We start from the raw sequence: 12,043 nt of genomic DNA on the forward strand, positions 1-12,043 counted from the left end.
ATGAGTAGGTGAGAGTGAATGAGTGTGCCTGAGTGAATGAAAGAGGGACATTCGCCATTCTTTGCAAGTGTATAAAATCTAGGTTGGAACTCGCAAGTGTTCAGACGATGTAACCGTGGGAACAGAGTCGCCAGTGGTTCCCCATCTTAGTGAATGTCGGATGTCCAAGAGTGTATGGTATTGTACAAGCAGCCAGAACGTTCGCGAGTATTTAAATAATTTCTGGAAATAAAGTAAAGTCTAGTTTTCCTTTCGGTTTGTTAAATTATACAGTAAATTTTGTGTAACAAGAAATCATGACGTAAATGATTCAGAAGTCATGACTGGTGCGTGCTAGATTTTGGCGCGAGGCGCACCCAAAGAGTTAATTCTGATTGGCTGTGTGATGTGTGAGCCAATGAGATGCGAGGACGGTTAGCAGACTAGGAGAGTGAGTCGCGAGTGGATGAGGGGTCGCGAAGGAACTGTGATCGAGAAGAGACATGCTTGATGTGTCCTCGCGAATAATGTGTAAAATGAAGTCATAAAACGGCTTCATCGGTTCGGTACTGTGCGATTTGAGACTGGAAGAGTCCAGTAACGCGTAGTGTGAGTTTGAGCGAGTTGTGACTTTTCGTTCCGCGAAAGACGCGAGTAACTTTAATAATTAAAAGCGTGGCTGTACTTCGTAAACTTTTACTAAGTGCTTATGGCGAGCATTAACGTTAAAAAACGAACTATTATTGAACATCGACTGCAAACGTGTATGTTAGAAAATCGTCTGTGTTGCAGTTAAGTAAATTCCGTAACTTTGAAAGCTAATTCTGGCGGGGTTTGAGTGTGGATAGAATTGTGAACTGAACTTTCTTCAAACGTAGATTAGCGGGCTGATGATCAGGCTTAAAGACAATAAAGAGCTTAAATAGAATTACCAACTTCGCGTTCTCGTTTGAGTAAACAATTACTACCATTCCAATAACTCAATTTATTTAGGAAGATTGCTCATAGATTGTATTTCAGCAAACATGTATCGCGGCCTCCGGTGAGCGGCTATTAAATTGCAGTTTCTTCAACACTGCTTTTCTGCAATTTTTCCAGTAGCTGCTATCAGGAGAGGCGAGTGCAGCAACTACCTAAGAAACGAGGTAGGTGGATTTTCTTTCAGGGAAAGGAAACTGCGCGATAAGAGCCTGACCCGTCGCAAGGTGACCGAGACATGTAACCAATTGAACCCCATACCATCACGCCGGGTGATAGGCCAGTATGGCGATGACGAATACACGCTTCCAATGTGCGCTCACCGCGACGTCGCCAAACACGGATGCGACCATCATGATGATGTAAAGAGGACCTGGATTCATCCGAAAAAATGACGTTTTGCCATTCGTGCACCTAGGTTCGTCGTAGAGTACACCACCACAGGCGTTCCTGTCTGCGATGCACCGTCAAGGGTAACCGCAGCCATGGTCTCCGAGCTGATAGTCCATACTGCTGCTAACGTCGTAGAACTGTTCGTGTAGATGGTTGTTGTCTTGCACACGTCTTCATCTGTTGACTCAGGGATCGAGACGTGGCTGCTCGATCCGTTACAGCCATGCGGATAAGATGTCTGTCATCTCTGCTACTAGTGATACGAGGCCGTTGGGATCCAGCACGGCGTTCCGTATTACCTTCCTGAACCCACCGAGTCCATGTTCTGCTAACAGGCATTGGATCTCGACCAACGCGACCAGCAATGTCGCGATACGATAAACCGCAATCGCGATAGGCTACAATCCGAACTTTAGCAAAGTCGGAAACGTGATGGTACGCATTTCTCCTCCTTACGTGAGGCATCACAAGAACGTTTCACCAGGCAACGCCGATCAACTGCTGTTTGTGTATGAGAAATCGCTTGGAAACTTTCCTCATATCAGCACGTTGTAGGTGTCGCCACCGGCGCCATCCTTGTGTGAATGCTCTGAAAAGCTAATCGTTTGCATATCACAGCATTTTCTTCCTGTCGGTTAAATTTCGTGTCTGTAGCACGTCATCTTCGTGGTGTAGCAATTTTAATGGCCAGTAGTGTACATATAGCAATAAAATTGGTCCAGCTCTGTCGTTGGCTTGGCATAATATTTTTGAGATGAATGTAGAAGTGATTAGTAATAGAAATCGATGTTTTCCGAAAATATGTTTGACAGTTTGGTGCTGTTATGTTGAACCCTGGATATCTTATTGTTGACTGATTTGTTGATGATGATTTGGCGATTAATTTCATAGGCCATGTGTACTGCTGTTAAATCAGATTGGAATTCCGAGTAAAAGGATCCAACTTTGACATCAGTCGGATAGATATATGTGGAGCAGAGTTTATTTTAGTCGGCAGCGCGCTACATTGTTTTGTAGTAGGCTGTGGCGTGCCGTTATGCGGTCCGTCAGTATTGTTGACCGCGCCGCTGCTGGTTTCAAGGACGACGTTTAGTTACCTGTTGCAGATATCACACTTTGTCTGTCCGTGGCCTCTGACGTGGGGAACCTAGCTCTGTTATCAGATTTGTTAGGCACAATTGGTTCATCAATGTTTTCGGAAATTATCTAACTGCTGAAATTACGCTTAACATGTTTGCAGTGAAAATTACTTTGCTGTTGATCTTTTCTGTGCGACTGCTACCACTGGCTTTTGTGGGAGAAATTATTCTCCAGTAGTTGCGTAAAGTTATTAGACTGGGTTTTATTGTCAAAGCTGGGCGATGGCACATTGAAGTTCGGTTGAGCTTGTAGACTGTATTTTGTTGAATATATCAGGCCTAATGCGGCTGCTACAAGAACTGCAGCTGGAAACCCTGACTGTTTGATTCGAAATTCTGATACTGTTGCTGCTGCTGAATATATTGGTCATCAAAATGTTGTCTCTTATTAAAATGTCCATGACAATAGTGACAGGAATCAAATCTTTTGTATTTCTTGTAATGGAAAGGACGCGATTGCTCTTTGTAACCGAATGAGTTGTTACCTTCATTGCTTTTATTAAAATTCTTATTGACAAATGAGTAGCGATTGCTGAATTCCGAATAATTGCAACAAATCCCTGAATGCTGAAATACTTCCCTTTTGCTGTCTATTGAGAAGGAAAACTCGTAATGAGCGCGGAAGTTTAGAGATGCATAACTATGAGTGCAGATTAGCTATACGGTTCGGTCAGGTACTGATTTTGTTGGACTATATACTCAAAAAATGAGTGATAGTAGGAAATCTGGAGTGTTCAAAACTGGGTAAACTGTTTAGCTGGTCTTTAATGCCTCGCTGAGTCGTTTCCGACCAATACGCAGATAGAAATGCATTTTGTAACTCTTCGAAAGAGTGACACTGCCTTGCTATGGGTCTCATATGCGTCGAAGGTTCTTCGTATAAAATGCTACAGATAAATTCGGGCTAGTGCGTCAAGGGCCAGTTTAGTGGCAAAGAAAATGAAAATTGGTGCACCCAATCAAGGGGTCGAACCGCACAGTTACCCTGGGTTCGGTGTGGGGCGGCGGTGGGGTGTGTGGACCGCTGTAGCGTGTTGTGGGGTTGTGAACCACAGAGGGCTACGGCGTGGACGAAGCCTCTCCGTCTTTCTAGGTCCCCAGTTCAACCAGTTCAATACAATACAATACAAACTGCGCTTTATTTTGGCAAACGGGACTCAAGTTTTCTGTTGTGCTTTGCAACTGTTGCATCGCAGAGTGGTTCTCAACATTGTTGTCAGTAATCGGAAAATAGTCCATTTCGGTATCTGTAACTGTCAGATTGCGTGCCGGAAGCTTAACGCTTTCGCATGGCATCGTAAATCACCTACTGAGTACAAGCTAAAAACAAAAAAATAATTCAACAACCAAATCAATGAAAAACAAGGCGTAGCACAATGCCGATGAATTGTGGAAAAATTTTGTACAACTTGGTACATTGCGTTACTCCAAAAAAAAAAAAAAAAAAAAAATCTGACTACTATTGTCGCTACAGAGTAATATCAAAAATTTCACAAAGCGAACGGCTGGCAACCTGCCGCCAAGTGTGATTTTCTTTAAAAATATAATCTCTTCTTTGAAATACTTTGATGAAAGTGTAACCCTCTTTAAAAAACTACTTTGTGATACTTTAAATGAATACCTCATTTGTGAATGAATACAAAACTGGAGTTATCTTGTAGCGTGCTGTAACTGCAAGTGGTGTACTTACTCTGTGTTATTGTTAAGAAAAACTTCATACGAACTGATTGCGCAATGCGACTCAATTGTCTTACCTCTAAAGCAGCAACGATGGATCGCGATATATTCTGGTCTCTCATGAAGAAAGATAAAATATACTAGCTAAAGGCTCAGCGGTGTGCAATGCTGGCCGTATTTTTTCAAGTGAACATGAAATTCTTTTGGCTGATAAAAGAAAACATTTAAGAAAAATTCAGTGTCTAAAAATATATGACCTTGACAGGGGGCGAAACTAAATTGACCTTTTCAATAATGAAATTGTATTCGAAGTCAAGTGTGGCTTTCCAAAACATCTGACAACTGAAATTACATTACTCAGAAAAATTACGTCCTTTTTACTAAGTGGGTCACAAACAATGAGATTTATACAGCAAGTATTGTCTAACCTCGCTAAAAAAGCGTCAAGACAAATCATCAGATTACATGTACCTGTGTCAACAAATCTAAGAAACATTACATCAAATCTGTTTACGTACATTCTAGGGTTACTCAACAATTGCCAATTATCAGCCAACTCATCTATACTAACGCACAGGCGAAACGAAAGTCACAAATATTCAACATTTTTATCTTGCTTGCGAGAAGGCTTCTGCTTTCACATTTATGTTTCCAATAATATATGTACTCGTAATTCCTATATTATAATCTAACAATCCTCCCCTCCATGAACCATGGACCTTGCCGTTGGTGGGGAGGCTTGCGTGCCTCAGCGATACAGATAGCCGTACCGTAGGTGCAACCACTACGGAGGGGTATCTGTTGAGAGGCCAGACAAACGTGTGGTTCCTGAAGAGGGGCAGCAGCCTTTTTAGTAGTTGCAGGGGCAACAGTCTGGATGATTGACTGATCTGGCCTTGTAACAATAACCAAAACAGCCTTGCTGTGCTGGTACTGCGAACGCCTGAAAGCAAGGGGAAACTACAGCCGTAATTTTTCCCGAGGGCATGCAGCTTTACTGTAGGATTAAATGATAATGGCGTCCTCTTGGGTAAAATATTTCGGAGGTAAAATAGTCCCCCATTCGGATCTCCGGGCGGGGACTACTCAGGAGGATGTCGTTATCAGGAGAAAGAAAACAGGCATTCTACGGATCGGAGCGTGGAATGTCAGATCGCTTAATCGGGTAGGTAGGTTAGAAAATTTAAAAAGGGAAATGGATAGGTTAAAGTTAGATATAGTGGGAATTAGTGTAGTTCGGTGGCAGGAGGAACAAGACTTCTGGTCAGGTGACTACAGGGTTATAAACACAAAATCAAAAAAATGGCTCTGAGCACTATGGGACTTAACATCTGTGGTCATCAGTCCCCTAGAACTTAGAACTACTTAAACCTAACTAACCTAAGGACATCACACACATCCATGCCAGAGGCATGATTCGAACCTGCGACCGTAGCAGTCCCGCGGTTCCGGACTGAGCGCCTGAACCGCTAGACCACCGCGGCCGGCACACAAAATCAAATAGGGGTCATGCAGGAGTAGGTTTAATAATGAATAGAAAAATAGGAATGCGGGTAAGCTACTACAAACAACATAGTGAACGCATTATTGTGGCTAAGATAGACACGAAGCCCACATCTACTACAGTAGTACAAGTTTATATGCCAACTAGCTTTGCAGAAGACGAAGAAATTGAAGAAACATATGACCAAATAAAAGAAATTATTCAGATAGTGAACGGTGATGAAAATTTAATAGTCATGAGTGACTGGAATTCGGTAGTAGGAAAAGGGAGAGAAGGAAACGTAGTAGGTGAATATGGACTGGGGCAAAGAAATGGAAGAGAAAGCCGCCTGGTAGAATTTTGCACACAGCACAACTTAATCATAGCTAACACTTGGTTCAAGAATCATAAAAGAAGGCTGTATACATGGAAGAACCCTGGAGATACTGACAGGTTTCAGATAGATTATATAATGGTACGACAGAGATTTAGGAACCAGGTTTTAAATTGTAAGACATTCCCAGAGGCAGATGTGGACTCTGACCACAATCTATTGGTTATGACCTGTAGATTAAAACTGAAGAAACTGTATAAAGGTGGAAATTTAAGGAGATGGGACCTGGATCAACTAAAAGAACCAGAGGTTGTACGGAGTATCAAGGAGAGCATGAGGGAGCAATTGACAGGAATGGGGGAAAGAAATACAACAGAAGAAGAATGGGTAGCTTTGAGGCATGAAGTAGTGAAAGCAGCAGAGGATCAAGTAGGTAAAAAGACGAGGGCTAGTAGAAATCCTTGGGTAACAGAAGAAATATTGAATTTAATTGATGAAAGGAGAAAATATAAAAATGCAGCAAATGAAGCAGGCAAAAAGGAATACAAACGTCTCAAAAATGAGATCGACAGGAAGTGCAAAATGGCTAAGCAGGGATGGCTAGAGGACAAATGCAAGGATGTAGAGGCTTATCTCACTGGGGGTAAGATAGATACTGCCTACAGGAAAATTAGAGAGACCTTTGGAGAAAAGAGGACCACTTGTATGAATATAAAGTGCTCAGATGGAAACCCAGTTCTAAGCAAAGAAGGGAAAGCAGAAAGGTGGAAGGAGTATATAGAGGGTCTATACAAGGGCGATGTACTTGAGGACAATATTATGGAAATAGAAGAGGATGTAGATGAAGATGAAATGGGAGATACGATACTGCGTGAAGAGTTTGACAGAGCACTGAAAGACCTGAGTCAAAATAAGGCCCCCGCAGTAGACAACATTCCATTGGAACTACTGACGGCCTTGGGAGAGCCAGTCATGACAAAACTCTACCATCTGGTAAGCAAGATGTATGAGACAGGCGAAATACCCTCAGACTTCAAGAAGAATATAATAATTCCAATCCCAAAGAAAGTAGGTGTTGACAGATGTGAAAATTACCGAACTATCAGTTTAATAAGTCACAGCTGCAAAATACTAAAGCGAATTCTTTACAGACGAATGGAAAAACTTGTAGAAGCCGACCTCGGGGAAGATCAGTTTGGATTCCGCAGAAATGTTGGAACACGTGAGGCAATACTGACCCTACGACTTATCTTAGAAGCTAGATTAAGGAAGGGCAAACCTACGTTTCTAGCATTTGTAGACTTAGAGAAAGCTTTTAACAATGTTGACTGGAATAGTCTCTTTCAAATTCTGAAGGTCGCAGGGGTAAAATACAGGGAGCGAAAGGCTATTTACAATTTGTACAGAAACCAGATGGCAATTATAAGAGTCGAGGGACATGAAAGGGAAGCAGTGGTTGGGAAGGGAGTGAGACAGGGGTGTAGTCTCTCCCCGATGTTATTCAATCTGTATATTGAGCAAGCAGTAAAGGAAACAAAAGAAAAATTCGGAGTAGGTATTAAAGTCCATGGAGAAAAATTAAATACTTTGAGGTTCGCCGGTGACATCGTAATTCTGTCAGAGACAGCAAAGGACTTGGAAGAGCAGTTGAACGGAATGGATAGTGTCTTGAAAGGAGGATATAAGATGAACATCAACAAAAGCAAAACGAGGATAATGGAATGTAGTCGAATTATGTCGGGTGATGCTGAGGGAATTAGATTAGGAAGTGAGACACTTGAAGTAGTAAGGGAGTTTTGCTATTTAGGGAGCAAAATAACTGTTGATGGTCGAAGTAGAGAGGATATAAAATGTAGGCTGGCAATGTCAAGGAAAGCGTTTCTGAAGAAGAGAAAGTTGTTAACATAGAGTATAGATTTAAGTGTCAGGAAGTCATTTCTGAATGTATTTGTATGGAGTGTAGCCAAGTATGGAAGTGAAACATGGACGATAAATAGTTTGGACAAGAAGAGAATAGAAGCTTTCGAAATGTGGTGCTACAGAAGAATGCGAAGATTAGATGGGTAGATCACATTACTAATGAGGAAGTGTTGAATAGGATTAGGGAGAAGAGAAGTTTGTGGCACAACTTGACCAGAAGGAGGGATCGGTTGGTAGGACATGTTCTGAGGCATCAAGGGATCACCAATTTAGTATTGGAGGGCAGCGTGGAGGGTAAAAATAGTAGAGGGAGACCAAGAGATGACTACACTAAGCAGATTCAGAAGGATGTAGGTTGCAGTAGGTACTGGGAGATGAAGAAGCTTGCACAGGATAGAGTAGCATGGAGAGCTGCAGCAAACCAGTCTCAGGACTGAAGACCACAACAGCACAATCTAACAATTTGTAGCTTCACAGAGCGCGCCACAAAAATTGCCTACTCCATCCTCTTTCGCTCGCAGGCAGCTAGCCACTATTCCAACACTACAATCTCAGACCAGAACCAATATCTTTGGCCGTGGTCATGCACAGTCTGCGATCCTCTTCATAAAGCCCATCAGAGACATACATCGTTTGTAAGTTACCAGTTTCATTTTAGTTTGCATTAGTATCATCACAATATTCGGGTGTCACATACAAGTATTCCCCAGTACACTCCTTTCAGACTCTCTGAGCGACGACAAAGCATGTACCGAAGCTGAATAAAGCATTCTTTACTGTCAGCTTTCACTGGGCCCTCTGGCTCATCAACACCAACACTCACCCACCAAGTGAAACTGCGCTCTTCAGGACCTACCCATGTCTTGAACGAAACCCTACGCCAACATACACTGAAGAACTAAAGAAACTGGTACAACTGCCAATATCGTGTAGAGCGCCCGCGAGCATGCAGAAGGACCGCAACACGACGTGGCGTGGTCTCGACTAATGTCTGAAGTAGCGCTGCGTGGAATTAACGCCATGAATCCTGAAGGGCAGTCCATAAATCCGTAAGAGTACGAGGGGGTGGAGATCTCTTCTGAACGGCACGTTGCAAGGCGTCCCAGATATGCTCAATAATGTTCATATTTGGCGAGTTTGGTGGCCAGCGCAAGTGTTTAAACTCAGAGGAATGTTCCTGGAGCCACTCTGTAGCAATTCTGGACGTGTGGGATGTCACACTGTCCTGCTAGAATTGTCAAGTCGGTCGGAATGCACAGTGGACATGAATGGATGCAGGTGATCAGACAGGGTGCTTACGTACGTGTCACCTGTCAGAGTCTTATCTAGACGTATCGGGGGTCCCGTATCACTCCAACTGCACGCTTCACACACCATTATAGAGCCTCCACCAACTTGAACAGTCCCCTGCTTACATGCAGGGTCCATAGATTCATGAGGTTTTCTCCATACCCATACACGTCCATCCGCTCGATACAATTTGAAACGAGACTCGTCCGACCTGGCAACATGTTTCCCGTCATCAACAGTCCAATGTCGGTGTTGACGTGTCCAGGCGAGGCGTAACGCTTTGTGTCGTGCAGTCATCAATGGTACCAGAGTGGGCCTTCAGCTCCACAAGCCCATATCGTTAATGTTTCGTTGAATGGTTCGCACGTAGACACTTGTTGAGGGCTCAGCATCAAACCTGCAGCAATTTGCAGTTGTCACGTTGAACGATTGATTGTCTTCAGTCGTCATTGGTCCCGTTGGATCTTTTTCCAGCCGCAGTGATGTCGGAGATTTCATGCTCTACCAAATTCGTGATATTCACAGTACACTCGTGAAATGATCGTACGGGAAAATCCCCACTTCATCACTGCCTCGGAGATGCTGTGTCCTATCGCTCGTGAACCGACTATAACACCACTTCAAACTCACTCAAATATTGATATCCTGCCATTGTAGCAGCAGTAACCGATCAAACAACTACGCCAGACAATTGTTGTCTTATATAGGTGCTGCCGCCCGCAGCGCCGTACTCTGCCTGTTTGCATATCTCTGTAATTGAATATGCATCCCTATACCAGTTTCTTTGGCGCTTCAGAGGATTATGCTTCACCTGAGAGTGACTTTTAGGTGTTCACTTGAGTAAGTACCTAACTAACATCTGAGTAATGACGTCCCACTTTAAAAAAAAAAAAGAAAAGCAGTTAGTATTAGTTAAAAAGTGGCCAGGTTCAGAGGTTTCGCAAGTGAGTGGGCGTACAGATTTCTTGTAACTGTGTGTAGAAGACTAATGGCAGCACCTAAAGATAGAAAACTAAAAATCTGCGGGAAAGCTATTGTCATGCAGTGCAAGAATAATTATATCTCAGGAAATTCTAATAACAAAGACAGTCGTTTTAATACTTAGCAATACGTTCTTGCTAGGCACCTGTTACTGAACGCAATTACAAAATTAAATTTTATCACGTGACAGTACATATACGAAATTATAAGTACTTGCAATATGTATGCTCTCGATTTGTGAGCAAATGTTTCTACATCATACAAAGTTAAGAACGACTGTGATGAGCTAACAACACAAATTAATTTTACAAATATCCAAATGATTATTCTCTGTCTGAAACGCCATTGCCTGTGTTTAGTTACGTTTAGTAATGAGTTTCCTTGGTAATGAGTTCTCCAGAAGGCATTATATCCCATTATGTAAGCGATGGTAGATTTTCGCTGCAGCGTTATAGACCTCTTTGATGCTAAATTTTATATTAATTAAGGGGGGTAAGACGTCAAACGGGCCGACTTGGAGCAGGAGAGGCATCACAGGACATTTTAATTTCCACTGTCTATACTTTTACAAGTCAATTCATAAAACTTTGTCAGCATGACCAGGAAGGATTCAGGATTCACACTCGTAGCAGCGGAAGTTCACAAATATAACAAAAAAATTTTTTTGTATGTGAAATTTCATCATTTTTTCACTTACTATTGGCTGCATTTGTTGCTATAGGTACACTTTTCTTCATAAGTAAGAGAGACTGTTCGATGAATTTTGCACAACATACAAACCATATTTACAGATATGAAACTTCCTGGCAAATTAAAACTGTGCGCCTTTGCCTTTCGCGGGCAAAGGTCCCGAATTCGAGTTTCGGTCCGGCACACAGTTTTAATCTGCCAGGAAGTTTCATATCAGCGCACACTCCGCTGCAGAGTGAAAACCTCATTCTGCGTACTTACAGGTGTCTGAAACTCTAGAATCTATTTAATTTATGAAAAAATGAAAGAGCTGTTACGTTTTAAACTTTATGTTTAGAAAAAAATCCAATTTTGAAGTTAATCATGTCAATTTTTACCACAGATTTTAATAGATTTGGAAAATTCTAGAGTTTCATACACCTGTAAGTATGGTTTGTATGCTGTGTAAAATTCATCAAAGAATCTCTCTTACTTGTGAAGAAAAATGTACCTATAGCAACAAATGCAGCCAACAGTGAGTGCAAAAATGATGAAATTACATATCTAAAAAAATTACTTTGCTATGTTCTTGCATTTCCACTGCTATGAGTGTGAATCCTGAATCCTTCCTGGTCATGGTGACAAAGTTTTATGAATTTATTTGTAAAAGTATAGACAGTAGAAAATAAAATGTCCTGTGGTGCCTCTCCTGCTCCAAGTCGGCCCGTTTGACTTCCTACCCCGCTTAAAAGCAATGAACGTCGTGTTTTGGTATTGGAACTGCGCCCTTTATTATTCCTTCTTAACTATTATGAATTATTTACTAAATGTTTGATGAGAAAATATTTCTGCTGTGATACTGCAGTATAATACTAAATACTTGATCAGTTATCGTAATGTGAGGATTACTTATTAAGAGAACTTTCACATTAGTATCCTTTTATGAAGTGAAAATCTTATTTCCTAACCGAGATGCAGTCATAACTTTATTCAATGAAAGTAAATAAGTGATTCACTTACCTAAAATTACATAAAAAGCAAAAAAGTGGCTGGAAGCAAAGAGTCCTTATAATAGTCCTGAAATTGTGGCTTGTGTTAAATTTACACTCTGATTAATACGATCACCGGAAGCTTTGAAGATGCAGCTTGCATCTGAATGCGGGCGCTAATACCTCGGCGGCGATCAATCGGAAATATACA

Source organism: Schistocerca gregaria, chromosome 2, assembly GCF_023897955.1.
Source record: "Schistocerca gregaria isolate iqSchGreg1 chromosome 2, iqSchGreg1.2, whole genome shotgun sequence".
NCBI classification, from domain to species: domain Eukaryota; kingdom Metazoa; phylum Arthropoda; class Insecta; order Orthoptera; family Acrididae; genus Schistocerca; species Schistocerca gregaria.